Source organism: Schistocerca serialis, unplaced genomic scaffold, assembly GCF_023864345.2.
Source record: "Schistocerca serialis cubense isolate TAMUIC-IGC-003099 unplaced genomic scaffold, iqSchSeri2.2 HiC_scaffold_840, whole genome shotgun sequence".
In the NCBI taxonomy this organism is placed as follows: Eukaryota; Metazoa; Arthropoda; class Insecta; order Orthoptera; family Acrididae; genus Schistocerca; species Schistocerca serialis.
In genome coordinates, this window is record NW_026048453.1 from 228,485 (window position 1) to 249,824 (window position 21,340).

The 21,340-nt window shown below is 40.9% G+C and overlaps 1 protein-coding gene and 1 non-coding gene across 2 annotated transcripts in view; one reads left to right on the forward strand and one right to left on the reverse strand.

Moving 5' to 3' along the window:
- The window catches only part of LOC126452249 (ATP-binding cassette sub-family C member 4-like), a 216,804-nt gene that overhangs the window by 177,968 nt on the left and 17,496 nt on the right, over positions 1-21,340 (reverse strand). The gene's annotated exons all lie outside the window — the stretch shown is intronic.
- On the forward strand, positions 1,204-1,277 carry Trnat-ugu (transfer RNA threonine (anticodon UGU)). The gene has a single exon. It is a non-coding gene; the product is annotated as a tRNA-Thr (tRNA).

Below are 21,340 nucleotides of genomic sequence, written 5' to 3' on the forward strand. Positions count from 1 at the left end.
TTGAGTGAGCTGTGGAGGAAACCAAGGGCAAATCTGGAAATGATAGTAAAGGTAAGCAACAAGAAATGGAACTCTGAGCTTTTATGATGGCACTGTAGTTCTGTTATAGACAGCAAAAGGACTTGGTAGAGCAGTTGAAAGGAGTAGACAATGCACTGTAAAGAGATTATCAGATGAAAATCAACAAAAGTAAAACATCAGTAGTGGACTGTAGTCAGATTAAATCAGAAGGGATTTTGAATAGGAAATTAAACACTAAGATTATTAGATGAGTTCTTTTTTTTATTTAGGCAGAAAAACAAGTCCTAAAGGCCTACGTAGAGATGATATAAAATGCCGACTGGTAAAAGCGAGGAAAAAATTTCTTAAAAAGAGAAATTTGGTAATAATGTGTACAAACGTAAATGTTTGGAAGTCCTTCCAGAAGATAATTATTTGGAGTGTAGTCTCATGTGGCAGTAAAATGTGAATGATAAACAATTCATACAAGAGGTGAATAGAAGCTTTTGAAGGTTACAGAAGAATGCTGTAGATTAGGTAAGTAGGTTGGATAACTGATGAACAGATAATTAATCGAACTGGGGGAAGAGAAATTTATGGCACAACTTGACTATATGAAGGGACTGGTTCACAGAACACATCCTGAGACATCAAGCAATTGTCAGTATGATAATGGAAAGGAGAGTGGGTACTATTAATTGCAGATAGAGACTGTAAGCAGGTTCAAACGGATGCAGGGTGCAGTAGTTTACCAAGATGACAAGACTTACACAGGATATATATGAAGACAGTAACTTGTTCTCGAAAGAACAGTTACTGTTGATGACCGTGCAGCTTTTCCCTGGAATAAATGATGACTAACTGACAACCTCAGCTGCCGACAGGTGTTGTTGTTATACCTCGATGTGGACAGCTGAAAATGTGTGCCCCGGCCGGGACTCGAACCTGGGATCTCCTGCTTACATGGCAGACGCTCTATCCATCTGAGCCACCGAGGACACAGGTGAATAGTGCGACTGCAGGGACTTATCCCTTGCACGCTTCACGCTCTTACGGGAATCGCCAAAGCATGCGCGAGTAATGAGTGGGTGGGCAAATGTCTATAAGGTACAATACATATGTAGAATTGTGGACAGTTGGGAATGTGGGTCTCACGGGAAGCGTGCAAGGGATAAGTCCCTGCAGTCGCGCTATTCACCTGTGTCCTCGGTGGCTCAGATGGATAGAGCGTCTGCCATGTAAGCAGGAGATCCCGGGTTCGAGTCCCGGTCGGGGCACACATTTTCAGCTGTCCACATTGAGGTATAACAACAACACCTGTCGGCAGCTGAGGTTGTCAGTTAGTCATCATTTATTCCAGGGAAAAGCTGCACGGTCATCAACAGTAACTGTTCTTTTGAGAACAAGTTACTGTCTTCATATATATAGTTAAAGGCTACCCAGCCATTGACCTTCGTCTGTGCGAATGCGCACAGGTTGCCCGAACTCTTACGGGAATCGCCAAAGTGTGCGCGAGTAATGAGTGGGTGGGCAAATGTCAATATAAGGTACAATACATATGTAGAATTGTGGACAGTTGGGAATGTGAGTCTCACGGGAAGCGTGCAAAGGATAAGTCCCTGCAGTCGCAATATTCACCTGTGTCCTCGGTGGCTCGGATGGATAGAGCGTCTGCCATGTAAGCAGGAGATCCTGGGTTCGAGTCCCGGTCGGGGCACACATTTTCAGCTGTCCACATCGAGGTATAACAACAACACCTGTCGGCAGCTGAGGTTGTCAGTTAGTCATCATTTATTACACAGGATAGACTAGAGTTGAGTGGTGCATCAAAGAAGCTATCAAACTGAAGACTGTAGCAACAACCACATCACTGAAACATATTTTCCTGTAGCTAGGATGTTGGGAATGTAAGTCTAAAATCAACAATATGTATGTGAGTTAATGACCAAAATAGATGAAAGTGGCCTATTCACAGAAACTGAATGTCTGGAATAAAGTACAATTTTATAAACTATGTACAGTACTTTCCAAGATAATTTTTCTGGTATCAGCACAACAGGATGCATTAGCTACTATGATTCTCTGAAAAATCTCTCTTTGAAAATGAAAATGAATGAAGCTACAAATAAAATATTGGAGTAGTGACTGCAAATGTATTTGAAAAATATCAGAATTACCTCTTGCATTATTGCTGTTCATAATCACTGTTCAGATTTAAGCATTTGTAACAAATGTTAACAAGTTGGCAAATTACTTCTGCATTAAACTTTGCTGCCAGAGAGTCATTCATTCATTCATTCAGTGTGTTCCATAGATCCCATAAAGTGGGAAAACCTTCATGGATGTGTAATGAGTCAAAATGTACAGTAACATGAGACAAAAACTACACAGAATATTGGTCTGAAAACTGTATATTAACAATACACTACCAATCCACCACTTCATGCTATTCATACTGGTCTCACAAGATGGCGGCTAGTGTAAAAATTCGTTGTGCGTGTCCGAGAAAAAGTGTGAATTTTGCCGTGAAAAAGAAAAATTGTGACAGTTGTAAGGATGAAATTACAAAGCTCAGCGAACCAGTGTCTAGTTTACAATTTATTATCAGTTCCTTGAAGATGGATATCAAGAAACTTAAAGAAGAAAAAAGTGAACGGAACATGAAAAACTCGCGCCATGAAAGTATGAATATGTCGGAGAATTGGACGGAAGTGAAGTACAAAAGACGCAAACAGATAATACAAGATACAGAAAACGGCGAAAGAAACATAAATGTAGTGAACGAAAATTACTTTCAAGCTCTTTCGACTACTGATTGTGAAAGTGAAGTTAACAGTGCGAGTGTACCATGTGGAAAACCAAACGACTTTGTGAATAAGGTAAAACATGGAATATTTCAGCAGCAGTTAAGTAAAAGATCATATGCGAAAGTGCTCACGAAAAATCTTCCACCGCTAAGCTGCTCTACTGAGACAATATCGACATGTGTTAGCAAAAAGGACACAATAAATAGTGCCAAACAAGACTTCGCTTACTGCAAAGATAGGCAGGAAACAGGCAATCTCGGAACAGCAAGTACCGGTAAAATTGAGCTATATGCCGACAGCCAAGGACGAAATACAGCCGCTGAATTTCGGCGTACAAGCAGTCAGAAGTTTAGTTTTAACTGTACAATAAAACCAGGAGCAAAATTCAGTGCTGCTACGTCAATGAGTCAAGAAAAAATTTCCTCATTGAGCATAAAGGACTTTTCCATCTTCCTGGCGGGATCAAATGATATAGCTAGGAACGAAAAAAACGATCTCTTAATCGCGCTAAAAGGAAAACTGTATGAGCTGAGAGGAACAAATGTTATTGTTTTTTCAGTGCCACACCGTTACGACTTGATAGAATGGTCCTGTGTAAATAAAGAAATTGAAACAGCAAATAAAGAGATGCAAAATATTTGCAAGCTGTTTGAAAATGTAACATTTGTGAACATCAGCAATTTAGGGAAAAGATTTCACACAACACATGGTTCCCATCTAAATGTACTTGGAAAAAACGTAATAGTAACCAAAATTTTAGAACTTGTAAAGAAAATCTCAAATGTGCAGTGTGATGATAGAAAAGTCATACCTCTCATGGACAGGAAGTGTGTGTATCCTGTAGAATCCAATGTGAAATCTGCTATCAGTGAAGCTACACCTCTCCAAGACAAATGTGAAATTTTATTCATGCAAGTGAACACTCCAAATGTTAATAATTCACAGAAAGGCACAGCAGTTATGGAACAACAAACACCAGAAATAAGTGAAACAGCAGCAGCACCATCATTATCGGCAGAAGCAGCAGCAGCAGCAGAACCAACAACGACTGCAGCAGCAACACAGCAATGCTTAAGGAGGAGCCAAAGGAAAAATACATCTGTGTCATTCAGTGATAATTTTTTATGGTTTCAAGCCAAGAAGAAAATAAAAATGTGAAAAACCAGCCTGCTAACTCACAGATAAGTCACAACAACATTCTATTTTTAAACATTCAGGGTCTTGAAAATAAAGTTGAAATCCTGGATGAGTCATTGCCACAGAATAAGTATTCTTTCTTATGTCTATCAGAACATTGGCTTAGACCAGAACAAATACAATACTATGTACCAGAAGGTTATAAATATGGAAACAGTTTTTGCAGATCTCAGTACCATAATGGTGGTACTGATATCTATGTTTCAAATGAAATAGAGTGTAGAGAACTAGATCTTAGTTGGTCATGTGTAGAGAAACACTTTGAAATTACCGGGATCATATGTGATATAATGAAACTTATCATAGTATGTATCTACCATTCCCCTGACTCAGATGATAAAACTTATTAGATAATTTAGACAGTGTACTCTGCTACATAACGAAATGGAAACAGTATGTAACTGTAATTGGGGGAGACTTTAATTCAAGCTTTGATGTAACATGTAACAAACCCAGTGTAAATAAGTTACTGAATATGCTAAGGCAGCACAACTTCCATCATGTAAATTCAGAACCAACAAGACTACAAGAGTGCTTGGATAATGCTTTTGTCAACTGTGCTCGTGATATGTACTCCACCAAGGTAAAGGAGTTTGTTTTCTCAGACCACTCCATGTTAACAGTAAAGTTAAGACATTTTATAAAAGGGGATGAGAGCAAGGCTGGACAAAAGTTAACAAAATCTAATAACTTAATATTAAAATAACACAATCTCATAAAACTAACACACCAGTTGTGCATAACAAACTGGGACAAATTATTTCAAAACTGTGATTCCAGTGCCCAAACAGTTTATGAAACATTCCACAATTACTGAGCAGGTATTTTAAAAGCCCATCTTGTTCAAAAGAAATACCATAAAACAAGAAAACGTAAATTTTGGTACACCAAAGAACTGGAGAATCTAAAAAATAAGCTACTGCTGTTGAAGCGCCTTGCCAAAGTAAACAATTCTAATGAAATTAAGGATCTCGAAAAAACCACTAAGAAACTGTATAAGAAAGAGTTGCAATTAGCGAAACTAAGATACAACACAAATTTCTTAAAAAATAGTAAAAACCAATGTAAAACAGCCTGGTCAGTAATTTATACTGTTAAAGGTGAAGTCAAAAACTTCGACAAGACAGTCCCAATACCAGCAGATACATTCAATAAATATTTTGTAAGCTATGCTGATGATATCAAAAAGCTGATCAGCAAACCCAATGTAACATGTATAGATTATCTGAAGAGAGCAAACCTAAATCATAATAGGGCCGGATCATCATTGAAACACTTCAAAGAGGTATGCCAACATGAAGTTCTTAAAATAGTCAAAGAAATGAAAAATTCATACAGTACAGATATTTTTAATATGTCAAACAATCTATTGAAAGAAATCATACATTACATTGCAGCACCATTAACATATTCTATAAACCTGTGTCTCATAGAAGGGTTTTTTCCTGATCCTCTCAAACTATCCAAGGTAACTCCAGTCTTTAAGAAGGGTGTCAAATCAGATCCTGCAAACTACAGACCAATTTCACTAATTCCAGTACTAGGAAAAGTCTTTGAAGGCATAATATATAAGCAGATGTATGAGTACCTAGAACTAAATGGTATGTTAAGTGCATCACAGTTTGGTTACAGAAAAGGAAGGTCAGCTGTACATACCATAGAGCTCTTAGTCAGAGACATTCTAGCAGCATTTGAGGACCATGCGCACGCACAGGTAACTTTATGTGATCTGAGCAATGCTTTTGACTGCGTTGACCACTCACTTCTGCTCTCTAAACTTGAGTACTATGGAATATGTGATAAAAGTTTAAAACTCATCAAATCATACCTCAATAAAAGGAACCAGGTGGTGAGTTCAGGAAGTCATCTGTCAAACATACTCGAGGTTCAACATGGAGTGCGACAGGGATCTAAATTGGGACCACTTCTTTTCCTTGTACACATAAATGACTTACCAGGAAATATAGATGTAAAGACATATATGTATGCAGATGACACAACTTTTCTATCTGTAAACCATGTACTTGATAACCTTGTAAGTGATATGAAATTGGCAAAAGAAAATGCAACATCATGGTTTAATGCCAATGGTCTGCTATTAAATGAGGAAAAGACCCAGAATATGTGGTTCAGTCTATCAAAGACTACAAAAATAGAAAAACAAAAGGCAAAGTTTTTAGGTATTGTACTTGACAACAGTCTAACATGGAACTCTCATGTTGATCACATAGTGGTTAGGTTGTCAAGAGTTATATATTTGTTGAAGAGACTGATGTGTTGTGTGACATTTGAGTACGTAAGGACAGCGTACTTTGCCTTTTTTCAATCTGTTTTAAGGTATGGGTTAATACTCTGGGGAAACAGCAGAAAAATAAATGAAATTATGGTGATCCAGAAGAAAGCAATCAGAGTAATGGCTAAGGTAGATAATATAACACATTGTAAACCATTGTTCACTAAATATAGAATTTTAACAGTAATTAATTTATATATTCTTGACAGTGTTAACTACATATTTGCTGAACTACCTAATTTAAGTGTAACAAATGAAAGACATGGCTACTATACAAGAACGTGTACTTCTCTGCTGTTGCCACAAAATAGATTAGCTAAAACTAACAATAGTCATAAGTATATGGCAATTAAAATATATAACAAATTGTCTAAAAATGGGTCAATCAAGCCTGACAAATTATTTAAAGACAATGTTCATAACTTCTTGTTAACTAATCCATTCTATTCATTAGAAGAATTTTTAGAAATGCCCAATATCAACTTAAATATGTAAATTTTTTTTTTGTAAAATTAATAGGTTAAATGAACTGACGAAGTCTATTGCATGTAACAAAGCTGAATGACTAATAAAGAATCTGAATCATCTAAATTTAATCAAGTAAATTAGTAAGGGAGCTGCTACTATGAAAAAAAACAGCTGGTGTTTCCTTAGTTTTATTATTTAGCTACTGTTTATCTGCTATTACTGCAATGTCTTAATATTTACTTCACTACAATAGTCTTTTTCAAAGAAAATATTTTTATATTTGTAGATACTGTGTCCAGTTTATAATAGATTATTACCTTGTGATGAAGCAAGCTGGGATAATTTTTCTTACCCTCTTCTTTTGACATCTGCCTACTTAAATACATTTTTTTTTACTTTTAACTAATTAAAATTAATATACGTGAGTATAATCTGCATTTCCATAAAAGAGAAAGATTGGCCCTCAGTTTTAAAGAATATAATACCAGATCTAATTTTATGTTTTGTTTTATGTATGTAATTGATTTTCTAATTTATTTTGACTATTACTAGTTAGTATATTTCATTATAGGGTGAAATCAATAATTGTTTCGTAACTACATATAAACAAATATCGGTTCTGTAGTAATTGTAAACATTTGGAAGACGAAATGCTAGTAATCTTAAAGTATGTATCTGGATTTTTTCGATTACAAAATACTTAACTGTTTTGTCCAAAGTATTGTTTGCGTATTTATATTTGTTAATTTCATGATTTAAACAAATAATTCGGCTTAACCCTTGTAGCAGAAGAAACTGTTAAAAAGAACCAATTTTTCGATGTATTCAGTTAATCGACTGAGTTAAGTTTTAATTGTAATTTTTGTAAATTTAACTTTAAACAATGTGTAGTTTCAGTACCTATTATTGTGGCGATATAAAGGGCCCGATTTTTGGTCCCGAGACAGTCAATCCACGGCCGAATTTCAGAGAAGGAACTCGTGTTGCTTAGAACGATAACAATGAATCAACAGTGAAATATGTGTTACATCAATAGACCGTATGAAAACAATGACATTGTCTGTTTTCATACGTAACTGTTTGTTCTTCAAGAACTGTGAACATTGTGGTTAGTTTTTTCTGCTCGTAGATGTTGAACAGTAAACTATAGTAGCAGTATGTGGAGGTTCACCAGCTAAGTATTAACGAGGCTTACCGAAAGTTGAAACAATAGTGCACTGGCCATATAACTGTGTTATTAGGAGGTTGTGAAAAGTGAAATCTGCGTCAGAATCCACCACCCATTTTTCAGCCAGTGTAGCAACGCGGGTCGACACCGAGTGCAACAAACGAAGAAATAAAAGCAGGTGGAATGGCTTCAACCTGTTATACAGTTTTATAACAAACACTGCTATCTAAATGTAATTAACAGAAATTTACATCCATAAAGCTAGATATTCAGATAAAATTTTTTATTCGGTTCTCAATATTGGTTGAAGTACTACTTGATCAACTTTCCTGCTATGCTGTCACAAGTTGCAACCCTCTGCCACTACAGGGCTCTGAATTGTAACATGCACATGGCAGTGTGTGACATGCCTATGTCAGCGTATGAGAAACAGCATGTCGTTATCGAGTTTCTAACCACACGAAACGTGCCTCCAATTGAAGTCCATAGACGAATGATAGCTGTGTATGATGATGATCGTATCAAAATCAGTAACGTGTGACAATGGGTTGTTTGTGCTTTTGATGAAGGAAATGGTGGTGCTAGCTCAGAGTGGACGGCTGCTTATAGCAACTGACGAGTATCACTGGAATCGGCTTGATAGACACACCAGAGAAAATTTTCTGAGAACACAGACACAATTGTTAATAAGTGTGGCATATAATGAGAGCCTGTAGAAGCCATCATTGCAGAACTGCAGCACATGGTGTGGAATTGTAAACATGATTGTGGCAGAACGTCGTGTTTCGGTAGTTGACGTAGACAACTGCTTTCTGTTACGTGATCTGAAGATGGCCATTTTACTGGTTGAAACTAGAAATCGATGTAGTCTTCCTTGCCATCTTGGCAAATAAAAAGTTATCGTGAAGAAGACTACAACACTAGATTTAACATACTTACCACAAATGTGAATTGTGTTGTAATTTTATTGCATTTACAGCACAACAATTGAGATTTATGTTCGCTAATTCAGGTTATTCGGTTTGATGCTATTTTCGAGAGACGTACTTTGAAATTCATTTTTTGTGGTATTTTCCACTGTGAGCAGTATTTAATTCTGTCATTCATTACGCAAAATTATTGTACATGACATAAAGCGCGTAAATAGATCATTATTTAAATGAAAACCCATGCTCGTCGGTCAAAGGATGTGTCTATGCAAACAGTGTTGAATAGCATAATTTACAGTAAGGTACTTACTTAATTCAAACTGAACAGCAACTAAGATCCTTTAGTATGCACAGCTGTTAAAAAAACTGGGAGTGTGGCAACACTAACGGGCAGCACCTGGATAGTCTCCTGCCATTGCATCAGTGGGACCACACATACACACACATACACACACACACACACACCACGACTTCGTAACGCTCGCAACCGCGACCTCCAGCTTGCAACCCAAAACAGACCTAGGAGCTTAGGGTACTTAAGGTACATGGTTTCACCTGTGTACCGCTATTAATTATAAGATGCTACATTTGCCGTTTGTTCTCTCGTCTATGTTACGGTTTTCCGTGAACTATTGTAATATTCACGGTGAGCGAGTCACAAAACAGTGCTTTTAGGGGCAAAGGCTCGTGGGTGATACAAAAACCGATAATACTGTTCCTTCACAAATGATTGGTGAAAATCAATAAATCATAAACGAATTCAGGGGCTGTTTTGAACTGGCGGATCCATGGAGTAGGTGGTTTACCCTGTCGAGGGTAGACTAAAGGTCCTTGCTCCCAAACGGATGCAGGACTTGGTAATGACATTTGGTTGTATATAAGGTTCGTGGAACAGAAGTAGGAGATCTGTAGGGAACTGCTACATTTATTTGGAGTGCGGAAATGAAACGAAAGGATCGTATGGCATAGTTGGCCGGGAGGCCCGATTCGGGGAAGAAAACAAAACTTTGTTATATTTCTGTGCGTGGGATCCTAATTTATGAGTCCTGAATGGAGGTTGGGGATGAGAGGAGTAGTGGGGATGTATGAGGTGCATGACGTTATAAGAGACTGTAACTCTTGTTTATCAGTTCCAAAAATAAGGTGTCTATCTGCTACGAAGAAATTAAATCGTCTACAGAAAGGTGCAGGCATAGGACGTGTTGCTGTGATTACATTCCAGCACCGTCTGCCCACCAATAATTAATATCCTGTTTAAACTCGACTTATCTGTCGATTCTAAAAATTACTGTTGGATAAGTCTCCTGTGAATATTCTGATAACCTACAGAGTAAAACAGAAATAAAATAATGACAGCTATGAAGAGGAAGGCCATCCATTTCATTGCACCTGTTCTTAATGTATATTGTTTCTGTTGAGTTACACACTTTTGCTTATACGTTTCGTATTTCATGTATCCACCAAATTGCGAGATACTTCCTCTGTGTCTGCAAGCTTTGCTTTTGGACTGCTAGCCTGCTCAAGAAACTCATCGGCTGTGCAAATGTATTTCTTCCTGCTGCGAGGAAAATCGTAACTTCGCAACGTTGTAGTCTGGTAACCCTGAGATAGTTGAGATAATTCCATTCAACTATGAAATACATGTTTTTAGACTAGGAATGTCATTCTATGCAGAATTTCGAATTATCTCTCATAGGTGTCACTAGGCGTAAGCGAGAGTTGTAACTTCTGCAGGTCGGTGAAAACGACGTAGCGTTCCGAAGGTGTAGAGGCGTTAGATTCAGGTTCTACACTCGTAGGAGGCTAACATTTTTACTCTTTAACGGAGAGAGCCACAGCTAAATGTGGAAAATAATTCGCGTTCAAATCATCATACATGACACGAGGATGCTATTATCCGACATCATTTCTTCGATGCCATCCCCTCGTACAGGGAACAGACGTTGGCGCTTCCTGCCTTCCCCCTTATATCACATACAAAAACGCCACAAACTTATGCACCAACCTCCTTTTCCCTGGTAAACTTTGGCCGCAATGGAAGATTACGTACTTTGTGCTCCTTACGTCATATGCTGCGAGAATACTGGTTATTACGTAGTTGTTACTGTCTAGTGTACACAATGTTCATAGGAAATGTTTCGCGCTGAAGACCAAACTACAGGGCTATTACAAATGATTGAAGCGATTTCACAAATTCACTGTAGCTCCATTCATTGACATATGGTCACGACACACTACAGATACGTAGAAAAACTCATAAAGTTTTGTTCCGCTGAAGCCGCACTTCAGGTTTCTGCCGCCAGACAGAATGGCGACAGGAGCCGAGAAAGCGTATGTCGTGCTTGAAATGCACTCACATCAGTCAGTCATAACAGTGCAAGTTCAATAAAGATCCACCAACTGCTAACTCCATTCGGCGATGGTATGCGCAGTTTAAAGCTTCTGGTTACCTCTGTAAGGGGAAATCAACGGGTCGGCCTGCAGTGAGCGAAGAAACGGTTGAACGCGTGCGGGCAAGTTTCACGCGTAGCCCGCGGAAGTCGACGAATAAAGCAAGCAGGGAGCTAAACGTACCACAGCTGACGGTTTGGAAAATCTTACGGAAAAGGCTAAAGCAGAAGCCTTACCGTTTACAATTGCTACAAGCCCTGACACCCGATGACAAAGTCAAACGCTTTGAATTTTCGGCGCGGTTGCAACAGCTCTTGGAAGAGGATGCGTCCAGTGCGAAACTTGTTTTCAGTGAAGAAGCAACATTTTTTCTTAATGGTGAAGTGAACAGACACAATGTGCGAATCTGGGCGGTAGAGAATCCTCACGCATTCGTGCAGCAAATTCGCATTTCACCAAAAGTTAATGTGTTTTGTGCAATCTCACAGTTTAAAGTTTATGGTCCCTTTTTCTTCTGCAAAAAAAAAACGTTACAGGATACGTGTATCTGGACATGCTGGAAAATTGGTTCATGCCACAACTGGAGAACGACAGCGCCGACTTCATCTTTCAACAGGATGGTGCTCCAGCGCACTTCCATCATGATGTTCGGCATTTCTTAAATAGGAGATTGGAAAACCGATGGATCGGTCGTGGTGGAGATCATGATCAGCAATTCATGTCATGGCCTCCACGCTCTCCCGACTTAACCCTAAGCGATTTCTTTCTGTGGGGTTATGTGAAAGATTCAGTGTTTAAACCTCCTCTACCAAGAAACGTGCCAGAACTGCGAGCTCGCATCAACGATGCTTTCGAACTCATTGATGGGGACATGCTGCGCCGAGTGTGGGAGGAACTTGATTATCGGCTTGATGTCTGCCGAATCACTAAAGGGGCACACATCGAACATTTGTGAATGCCTAAAAAAACTTTTTGAGTTTCTGTATGTGTGTGCAAAGCATTGTGAAAATATCTCAAATAATAAAGTTATTGTAGAGCTGTGAAATCGCTTCAATCAATTGTAAATACCCTGTACAATATTAAGTATCACCTGCGCTGACGCCGGCTGGCGTCAGGCGGCCATAGGCTGGTGAAGCAGAAACTGTTGTGATCAGGACAGGCGGCCACGAGCTTTTCACGGAAACGTTTTTGCAAGGTTCTGCTGTTACTGGTGAATTATAAAATGAAATACATTATTTCTGAGCTTTCAACTGAGTGATACTGTTAGCAGACCGACGAGTTGTGGTTTAGTAAATTACGGAAGAATCGCGTTCAGTAACTCAGCTTACCTTTTGCAGTGTGTGACGTTTACCATGGAGAGTAGCTTAAGTGTAAGTAACAATTCCTGTATTGGCCGTTCTGCGAATTTATTTCAATGATTATAAAATGAAGTAATTCACTCCAGGGAGACATGAAGCCAGAATTCTCACCATCTGGCGCGTCAGTGCTACTACAAAATGATGACCCAGCCAAACGTTCGGTTCTGTGATCTGGGGGCGTGATACGTAGGGTCAGATTTCGATCCCCACACCAGATACAGGATTTTAATGGATACTAGTAGATCCTACTGACTGGGTTACGACGAAGGCGCAGGTGGCAACGTGTAGAAACTATGTCAACAGCAACATTTATTTCACCAGTATTTTTATTTCAGTTAAAGAACCAAACGACACGCAGGGTCACAGGGTATTTTTTATCTCTTATTTCAACTTGAGATGTTGTATGTATTGGTTCTGGTTTCCCGGGATTTGATTCCTGCATGATCACAAAGTGCCATCAATACGTTGTTTGCTCAAGGTTCCAAACTCACCTAATTCACGTAAGGCGCGTGTCAGGATTCGAATCCTGGTTCGGCACAAAAATTTTCATAATGTCCTTTCAGACTTTAGCATGAGCACATCTAACTGTTAATGGAAATTCATTTTGATTTTTAACGTCTCTTCATTCACTGTCAGCAGCGATATATGATGGTTTTGACTTCCAGAGACAGACGGATCCTTTCGTCACAACATATCAAGTTCAAACATGCCACTCCCAGCTACTGCTGAAAAAGAATTCGATAGTTAACGTGTCCTCTTGTGTAGTCAACAACGATATGTGCGGGGTTCGATTCCCAGTCATCAGTATACTCTTCATCGCGTCATTTTAGTTCAGATATGCGCACATCTCATTTCTGGTGGAAAAAAAACTATTTTTAATGTAGATTCGTGGCTAGAAAACAACGGCGATAGTTGCCGGGTTCGAATCCTGGGAAGGCAGAAATTATTTATTTTCCTCGTCACTGAAGTTTCAAACATCTCGCGACTGCTGAGTAAATTCGATATATGGCCTTTGTTTGTGCTTAAATGACAGTCTCATTAGGTGCTGTATTGGAATCGCCATGCAATACAGGCATTACGTCACTTGAAAATGAAACTATATTTAAATCTTTCGTGGTTAGTTAACAGAGACCACAGTTTCTTGACAGTTGCCCTGGTTCAATACAGGAATCTGAATTTTCGCCGTGTGATTTAAAGTTCAGATTTTCTAACTGATAATGGCTAAAAATGTGTTACGTTGCGTCTCTCTGTGGTTAGTCAGCAATGACGATTAGCATTATGGTCAAGTGTCACGAGATACGAATAACTTCCGACAAAAGAACGACAACTGGTTTTCGAAATGCAAATAGATCAACGTGCCATCAAGAATGTCGCGAAATTACTAGTGATACATTGTTGACGGTGAGGTTTCGATAGAGCGCTCGACACTGTTAATCATGGTTTTTGTAAGCGATTAGCTCATTAATCAGTGTGTGTAAAAGCACTCGTTAAGTGAACAACGGTTAATAGATGTCTCGAAAATCTTTTAGAGACCAAGAATACAAGAGCAACAGATGTGTTAGAATTACAGTCATTATTTGTGTCGGGTACTATTGAGAGTGGAAGAATGTCACGTCTTGTAATACACTCCTGGAAATTGAAATAAGAACACCGTGAATTCATTGTCCCAGGAAGGGGAAACTTTATTGACACATTCCTGGGGTCAGATACATCACATGATCACACTGACAGAACCACAGGCACATAGGCACAGGCAACAGAGCATGCACAATGTCGGCACTAGTACAGTGTATATCCACCTTTCGCAACAATGCAGGCTGCTATTCTCCCATGGAGACGATCGTAGAGATGCTGGATGTAGTCCTGTGGAACGGCTTGCCATGCCATTTCCACCTGGCGCCTCAGTTGGACCAGCGTTCGTGCTGGACGTGCAGACCGCGTGAGACGACGCTTCATCCAGTCCCAAACATGCTCAATGGGGGACAGATCCGGAGATCTTGCTGGCCAGGGTAGTTGACTTACACCTCCTAGAGCACGTTGGGTGGCACGGGATACATGCGGACGTGCATTGTCCTGTTGGAACAGCAAGTTCTCTTGCCGGTCTAGGAATGGTAGAACGATGGGTTCGATGACGGTTTGGATGTACCGTGCACTATTCAGTGTCCCCTCGACGACCACCAGTGGTGTACGGCCAGTGTAGGAGATCGCTCCACACACCATGATGCCGGGTGTTGGCCCTGTGTGCCTCGGTCGTATGCAGTCCTGATTGTGGCGCTCACCTGCACGGCGCCAAACACGCATACGACCATCATTGGCACCAAGGCAGAAGCGACTCTCATCGCTGAAGACGACACGTCTCCATTCGTCCCTCCATTCACGCCTGTCGCGACACCACTGGAGGCGGGCTGCACGATGTTGGGGCGTGAGCGGAAGACGGCCTAACGGTGTGCGGGACCGTAGCCCAGCGTCATGGAGACGGTTGCGAATGGTCCTCGCCGATACCCCAGGAGCAAGTGTCCCTAATTTGCTGGGAAGTGGCGGTGCGGTCCCCTACGGCACTGCGTAGGATCCTACGGTCTTGGCGTGCATCCGCGCGTCGCTGCGGTCCGGTCCCAGGTCGACGGGCACGTGCACCTTCCGCCGACCATTGGCGACAACATCGATGTACTGTGGAGACCTCACGCCCCACGTGTTGAGCAATTCGGCGGTACGTCCACCCGGCCTCCCGCATGCCCACTATATGCCCTCGCTCAAAGTCCGTCAACTGCACATACGGTTCACGTCCACGCTGTCGCGGCATGCTACCAGTGTTAAAGACTGCGATGGAGCTCCGTATGCCACGGCAAACTGGCTGACACTGACGGCGGCGGTGCACAAATGCTGCGCAGCTAGCGCCATTCGACGGCCAACACCGCGGTTCCTGGTGTGTCCGCTGTGCCGTGCGTGTGATCATTGCTTGTACAGCCCTCTCGCAGTGTCCGGAGCAAGTATGGTGGGTCTGACACACCGGTGTCAATGTGTTCTTTTTTCCATTTCCAGAAGTGTAAGTTTGAGGTCACAAGCGTTAAGGACTGTCTCAGGTGTTCCCCGATATTTATAGTATCGTGGTATTAATTTTCACCTGGAGTTATTGTCACACAGAACAGTGTTTTCTAGTGGTCACTCGTGTAACCGTTTTGTACAGTCAAATGAGTGTACCGAAATAAGATTAGAGGTCCTGGAAGACATTTATGTTATGTGTGCTGCATGCACATCAGGCGAAACGCTATTCAGTTCGGGCACTTTCTACCAAGGTAGTACATTCTGTGTAAGTAGTGTTCAGCATATCTTTCCCCGCCTTAATAGTAGCACACGATCGAGCTTTTATTAGCTCAGAAATATACCCATAAGCTATTTCTTGTACCACGTTAATTAAATCGTTGGGCTGTAAAAATAATCTAAGAACTGACACATCGATCTCCTATTTCACAGTCTTACTAATTACGGGAAAAAAGGTGGTATAATTACGACAACCGTGCACAAATCGGAAAGTTACAGTTTCATTGACAGTGAAATTGTAATTAGTATGATTAATATGATTGCGAATCATAGACGTCGGTAGGGGCGGCAAATGTGTAAATCAGCCACTTAAGTCAGCTGTTCGTATTGCTAGGCAATCAACAGATTGTAATAATATTTAGAAAGTTTATTTTCTGTACAAATAAACACTTTTTTAAGTGGAACAACGCCTGTTGACATTAACGAACTCAATGTTTGTTAAATTAGAACGTCAGTGGTGGCTGTCGCAGGGTTCTAGAGGGAGCCGTTTACGAGATATCGTAGTTTGAAAAGTTCCCACACCGACAGTTACACAACACCTGTGGTAGCACACACTAAAGAACAATATGAGTGCATAGACCAGTTACGTGGATTGTAACCGTAGACAACTGACCGTCTTAGGTTGTGTTCAAAATAACCACCGGCAACGGCAGTACACGCTCCCAGGCTGGCGTCAAATCCGGGGTCTTCTGCGTCTATTCCAAAGATTTGGAAACAACACGCTGTGCTACTTCGTGAACTATGGGCTGGATAGCCATCATGTTGGTACCACTTATCTGTCCTAGTTGCATAGGAACATCTTCTAGCATTCGTGGAAGATGCTCTGCTAAAAGGCTGCGATACCTGAGCGCGTTCAGTGTGTCGTGTATGAAAAACGGGCCTGTGAGCTGATGGTTCACTACCCCACACCACACGTTTACACGTCATGGACGCTGGCGTTCCACCTGATGAAGCGGACGGGTATTGTCAAAAGACCAATGGTGGATGTTTCGGCGATTTACTTGCCATGACGAGTAAACGTGGCATCATCACTAAACAAGATACGTGATACATCCAGAGCATTCTGTCTTGAATGATCATCTACAGAAGTTAACGCGATTCTCACAATCGTTTCCACGCAGCTCTTGATGGAGAGAAGTGTGATAGGGATGGAACCCATGTCGATGGGAAACGCGTAGGAGACTTGCCTGACTCACGCCACTTCCTTGTGCGGTTGCCAGGGAGTTAACGTGCGGATCAACTGCAGCAGCAGCAAGAACTTGACCTCCCCCCCCCCCTCTTCCTTTTGTCACTTGTTTTATTACGTTTCTTTGTCTACGTGTCACACTACCACCTTCACGCAACTAGTTGAAGTAACTGAACTGAATTGCCGAGATGGTTGACGTCTACCGGGGGTATCTTACCGCATACAGATTACAAGAATAAACTGCATTCTTCCATCTGCGTTGGCAAATGCCATCCTCAACTACGACCTACTGACTAGCATGTCACAATGCGCTCAAGGGACACACAAGAACACTATAAGCAAACATAACAACATCGCATCTAGCAACCACGCAGGTCGAATGTCACAAACAAGCGTCGATATTGAAACTTTTCAAAATACAATATCTCGTAAACGACCAACACTAGAATCCCGCAACAAATACCATAGACATTATAATTTTCCTTACTTTTGCTTCGTTAATATCAACGCGCATTGTTGCATTTAAAAAATGTTTGTTTGCACGAAAAATACACTTTCTATGTATTATTACAAGTTTGGAGGGTAGGGGGCGAGGTACTGGCAGCACTGAAGCTGTGGGGAGGGGTCGTGAGTCGTGCTTGGGCAGCTCAGATGGTAGAGCACCTGCCCGAGAAAGGCAAAAGTCCCGAGTTCGAGTCTCTGTCCGGCTCACAGTTTTAATCTGCCAGGAAGTTTCATTATTAAAATGTGTTGACTGGCTGACAATAAGAGCCCCGGACTGCAAATGCATTCTGTGAAAGCCGCCTGTCAACAGTACTCTCCATTTCCGCAATATTTTCTGTGCGAGGTTTAGGTGATTCACTCTGTATTAAACTGAAGTCCTCTGCTGGCTTCTTTTCTTCTGTCCGGGCTAGTCTGAGGAACTGCTTTAGAGATTTTGATACGTCTTGGAATTCCCGAGACCAGTATTTTGCCAGTATCGATATCGATAACAGGCAAAAATCGTTGAGTTCTCAATTCCCAGCATGGATGAACTGTATATAGTGTGGAGAAAAATTGTGACACGAAATTTTAACCCTGGATAGCTGATGCCCGTAGGAACCAAAATTACTAATGTTGTGTAGGTCGACAACGCACCATTTTTAAACTACGGAAACTTGGCGCCACGCGCTCCGATTGGCCACGGGAACCATAGCGCTGCCCGTCAACGAAGGAACGGCAACAGGGCAATCCCACGGCCAATCGGAGAGCGTGGCGCCAAGTTACCATAGTTTAAAAATGGCGCTTGTCGACCTACACAACACAACATTAGTAATTTTGGTTCTTACAAGCATCAACTACTCAGGGTCAAAATTTCGTGACACAATTTTTCTCCACCATATATGGCTTTATGCGGAATTATGATGAACGAAAATTTGCCCTCTCGGACGACACAGCGTGATTTCTCGCATACTAACAATACAAAAATGTCTGTGACATAATTGCGCCCGGTGTATATTTTCGATAGAAAATGGACTTCAAAAATAGCAGTATGGCAACCCTGTAATAACTTGTATGACATCTACCTTCATTCAGCACTATGTAGCTATGTTGCCTATTAAATGCACAGGGGACAGTTTTGCTTTAGAATACTCGAGTTCGAGAGTTAGATTCCGGGTCTAAGTGTAAGTTTTTGTTGTTGTTATTTTGGACCGCGCCATATGGTATCCGGCTTCTAAAACGTTATCCATCAGTTCCAGCAGGTACTACAGGAAACGGGACACACTCCAGGGCTGCGGGTTTATCTCTCTCTGCAGTTTTACCGCAGACGGTTCGTCACTCTGTGTACCTTCACTGGCGTGCGAGCTGTAATGTTGACAGGCTACTTACCGTGTTTTGCTGCGACCTTCGTTAGTATTGTTAGCACTGGCTCGTGTAAGACCACATTATGTGGTTGTTACATGTTCTTATCTGGAATGTTTTTTGTGCTTGTGCAAATAATGGTACTAAGACATGACATAATACCAGAGAAAGATCTTCAGAGAAATATACTTGAAGAATTAGTAGCTGGGGATACCGATTCATCTGACATAAAATTCAGTGAACTGGAAAGTACTGAAGAAGATTATGTTCTCAGTGATGAAAGAGGAGATGATGATTTAGTCGCAGGATCAGCAGATGAAGACGAAGTGATGTCTCAGAAAACAGTTATTTATGGACAAAATGGACATAAGTGGTACACTACACCCATCCACTCAAGGAACACCGGCTGGGAATAACTCCTAAGTGTAACGAAGACAAGTGTAAATTTATTCAGAAGTGCAAGTCGAAAGGCATAAATAGCTAAACAGATTAATAATTATTATATGTAAAGATACTGTTAAACGATTTTTTTTCTGTTCTCTTGCAGTAATACGTGCTAAAACAACTGTTTTAAATTGTTAAGCTAAATAAACGCTGTCTTCTTAGTGCTTTAGTTTGGCTGTGAACAAAACCTTTAGTTTCTCTTTAGTTTCTCCACACACTTGTAACTATGAAATACGATGATAAATGCTCAATAATGTTTTTAAAAAATAACGTAGACAGTAAATATGGTGGGTATATTTTTGGGGTAGTGCGCAACCCCACAGCGGGGAACGTGTTCCGAAAATTACACAGTGTGGTTCCAGGGTCAATACTAACACAGAAATAAGACGACAATAGTTTTTAATATTCCATTTTAAAGAAGTATCAAGTCTTCAAACTTATTCTAATACACACCATCTTGATTGCATACGAGTTATCAATTTTTATTTTTAGATGACAGGTTTCCATCTTCTAAGAGATCATTATCAGCTCTTACATTCCTTGATGACCGTAGGAAACGTTGGCTCGGAACAGGTCCATCCCTGCAGGCGTGTAAAACACCGCAGAGGTTCAGTACGGTCACGTACGACAACGCAGGACGTTCTCGCACGTGGAGTAATCCACGCCTGAACAAACGGACCTGCTCCGCGTCATCGGTTCCTGCGTCCGTCAAACAATGTAAAATCTGAAGATGATCTCTTAGAAGATCGAAACGGGTCATTTAAAAATAAATAACTCAAATACGATCGCGATTGCATGTATTAAAATAAGTTATAATATTATACAGTTCGCTGTTCTTCCTGGAACAACGTTCCAAAAAATATTAAGCCTTCAAACATTTACTCTGTTCTCTCATCTACATCTACAACTACATGATTACTCTGCAATTCACATTTAAGTGCTTGGCAGAGGGTTCATCGAACCACAATCATACTGTCTCTCTACCATTCCACTCCCGAACAGCGCGCGGGAAAAAGGAACACCTAAACCTTTCTGTTCGAGCTCTGATTTCTCTTATTTTATTTTGATGATCATTCCTACCTATGTAGGTTGGGCTCAACAAAATATTTTCGCATTCGGGAGAGAAAGTTGGTGACTGAAATTTAGTAAATAGATCTCGCCGCGACGAAAAACTCTTTGCTTTACTGACTTCCATTCCAACTCGTGTATCATATCTGCCACACTCTCTCTCCTATTACGTGATAATACAAAATGAGCTGCCCTTTTTTGCACCCTTTCGATGTCCTCCGTCAATCCCACCTGGTAAGGATCCCACACCGCGCAGCAATATTCTAAGAGAGGACGAACGAGTGTAGTGTAAGCCGTCTCTTTAGTGGACTTGTTGCTTCTTCTAAGTGTCCCGCCAATGAAACGCAACCTTTGGCTCGCCTTCCCCACAATATTATCTATGTAGTCTTTCCAACTGAAGTTGTTCGTAATTTTAACACACAGGTACTTAGTTGAATTGACAGCCTTGAGAACTGTATTATTTATCGAGTAATCGAATTCCAACGGATTTCTTTTGGAACTCATGTGGATCACCTCACACTTTTCGTTATTTAGCGTCAACTGCCACCTGCCACACCATATAGCAATCTTTTCTAAATCGCTTTGCAACTGATACGGGTCTTCGGATGACCTTACTAGCATCATCTGCGAACAACCTAAGAGAACTGCTCAGATTGTCGCCCAGGTCATTTATATAGATCAGGAACAGCAGAGGTCCCAGGACGCTTCCCTGGGGAACACCTGATATCACTTCAGTTTTACTCGATGATTTGCCGTCCATTACTACGAACTGCGACCTTCCCGACGGGAAATCACGAATCCAGTCGCACAACTGAGACGATACACCATAGGCCCGCAGCTTGATTAGAAGTCGCTTGTGAGGAACGGTGTC